This window comes from Strigops habroptila, chromosome 9 (assembly GCF_004027225.2).
Source record: "Strigops habroptila isolate Jane chromosome 9, bStrHab1.2.pri, whole genome shotgun sequence".
NCBI classification, from domain to species: domain Eukaryota; kingdom Metazoa; phylum Chordata; class Aves; order Psittaciformes; family Psittacidae; genus Strigops; species Strigops habroptila.
The window spans coordinates 20,092,885-20,095,859 of record NC_044285.2 but is presented as its reverse complement, the minus strand read 5'-3'; positions in this window follow the sequence as shown (position 1 = coordinate 20,095,859).

The following is a 2,975-nucleotide window of genomic DNA, read 5'->3' as shown; positions in this document are numbered from 1 at the left end:
AGCCCTCTCCCAATACCAACAAGGCTGCAGGAACCACTTGCTAACAGACCCCGCAGCGTACCTCGTGTGCCAGCTTCCTTCCTGCTACCAAAATAGTAAGGGCCGCTCCTAGCTAAATAAAATACTGCCCAAATCCATTCATCATCGCAAGTCAGGAAGACTACGAGACAAAGAGCAGGGATGTGGTGATGACTGTGTCCTTAATCCTGTGTCACACTCCCCTTGCCACACCAGCCAAACTCATGCTCGGGAGTGTGGGAGTGACACCCCAGAGCACACGTGAGAAATGCACTTGGAGCTGGGGTGAAGAAACACCCCCTTTCCTAAGATCATGCCTTTTCCCGTGTGATGCTAATGCCCTCCCACAGGACAGGGTGCTGAGGGGCTGGCGTGCCCCAGGGCTGTGGCACCAACCTTTGGAAAGTCACTTTGCTTTGCCAAACCTCCCCATCCTCCCGAGCGCCCATGAGAAGGCCGGGAAGGGCCGATGTGAAGCACTGTGAGGTTTGCTAATGAGAAGAGCAGGGAATTACGTGCAAGGAAAGCCAGGTTGGACATGATCAGAATAGGAGAACCCCATGGGGAACTGGGAAGGCTGAGAGAGACGCAGCTGCACTCTTTAAAGTTGGTAGTGAAGCACTGAAGCAAGAGCCAGGACTGCTGTGCTCCTGCAGATGAACAGTGGCAGGGCAAGGGGGGCAGTTTGGAGGAAGCAAGAAACTAATGAGGCAGCTAATGCTGAATTTTAAGGACCCACAGGAATTTCCCCATCAACTTGAAATACAGGGTTTCATCTTTCTCTTTAAGCAAGCATCTGCTAGGGTAATGACAGTATGGTAACAGAGAGAGCATTCTGCTTTCTCACTTTCAGCCACGGTAAGTCCCAGCCTTGAATCATTTTGTGTTCTTGCTCACCTCGAAACAACTGCCCCTTCCCCCCCCAGAGGCTGCCCCATTGCTCCCCGAGGTGCTAAACCCCGTTATCACTTGTTTTCCTGCAGAGAAGCCTTCCAAAAACCCCATCTCATTCATTCAGACTCTTCCACAGTCAGGAGTGGAAAAGAAGCATCGTTTGTACATCAACAGCCTAAGCCATAAAGCCCGTGCTGGCTCCATCAGAAACATGGGACTTAGCATTCTGTGCCACCCCAAATTTGGGCTCCACTATGAGAGCTGCATACGTTATGATCTGCTTTGCCTTTTATGACACAACGCAGCTGGTGGGCTGGGAAATGGGCTTTCAACTCCCACTCTTGACTGAGTTGCCAACTGGAAACACAGAAGGGTTCTGATCAGAGCTGAACGAGGAGTTTCTGCCTTATTAGAACAGTAAATCCTTTGCTTTTCCCTCTTCCTTTGCCCCCAACTAAACCAGCTGGGCACTCTGCATGGTTTGCTTTTAGGGGTGCTTTTTTTCCTACCTACAGCTAAACACAGTGCTCCTGTGTGTAAAATTCAGCTTCAAACTCCTCCAAGACTTTGGAAGCATTCAGCTCTGGGCTCTTGCTACTTCAGTATGATACTGCTCCATCTACTAGACCAGGAGGTGAGCCACCCCATGTATTGTGGTCCTGGATTCGGAATGATGCTGTAGCATCACCTCCTGAGACTCAGGAGGCAGCCTGATGCCTAAAAATGAAGCACAAAGCTGTGTGAGATCACTGCCTGTAGCTCAGCAAAGGAGCCTGCAGCAGAGGAGGAAAAAGTGAGCGCTGGAACATGAAAATACACAGGAACATCCCACCCAAAACAGCAGTTACAGCTCTTCAAATGAATGGTCCGCACCAAAGCTGAGCTTTCACCCACTGCTGCCTCCAGCAGCTACAGCTCCCCTTAGCGTCCTTTCTCTTCCCCAAAAGCTCTTTCAGGACAGCAACAGCATGAGCCTGACTCCGGCTGCAGAAACATCAGGAGAACATTAGGAAAGCAAATCCAACAGCTGGGCAACATCTGGAGGGTCAAGGGAGTGGCAGAGTGGGAAAATAACCCACCATGGGTCCTTCCCACAGGCAGGGCTATCCCACAGCACACAGAGTGCACACAGAGCACAGCTCACACAATGCTCCCAAGCCCACCTTGAGCACAGGGCTGATGTCAGGCTTGTTCCAGCCCTGTCCCAGTTTGCAGGAGGTGCTAAACACAGAACAGGGCCCTGAATACACCCCAAAACCTGCTGTGCATTGCCTACACATCCACCCAAAGCAGGCAAGCGCTCTGTGAGAGAGTTTGTTTGCTCAGCCATATCCCATGTCCTTCACTAGCCAACAAGAAGTGTGTACACAAGCAACGAGATTCCGGGCACAGCCCCTCCTGCAGAGGTTTCCATCTGATTCTCTCCAGTATCAGAACTTCCACAGTGCAACTTAATGTGCAGCTTTTTCCAGATCATGCTACTCGTTTCCAACACAGATCAGGAGCAGCTTCCCCCAAGGAACCTGTAAAAAGCATCAAGCACCAATTTTCCTCGGGAGGAACAGTTTTATTCATCACTGCAGACAGACTGCTGGATGTTTGTGGCCCAGGCAGTGTAACTGTTATGAAACCTCCCTTTTTACTTGACATCTTATCATTAGAGAGGAGCTGAACACCTTGTCAGTGACAGGAGCAGTGGGATCGAGCGCCCTCAGCAAGCGTGCTGATGACACAGAGCTGCGTGGTGCAGTTGACATGCTGGAAGGGATGGGACCCAGAGGGACCTGGAGAGATGGGACCATGTGAACCTCACGGAGTTCAACACGGCCAAGTGCAAGGTCCTGCCCCTGGGTCAGGGCAATCCCCAGCACAAACACAGGCTGGGGGAGACTGGATGGAGCAGCCCCGAGGAGAAGGACTTGGGCGTGTTGGGTGAGGAGAAGCTCCCCATGACCCATCAGTGTGTGCTTGAGCCCAGAACCCCCCCGTGTGCTGGGCTGCACCCCCAGAGCGTGAGCAGCAGGTCAGGGAGGGGATCCTGCCCCTCTGCTGCGCTCTGGGGA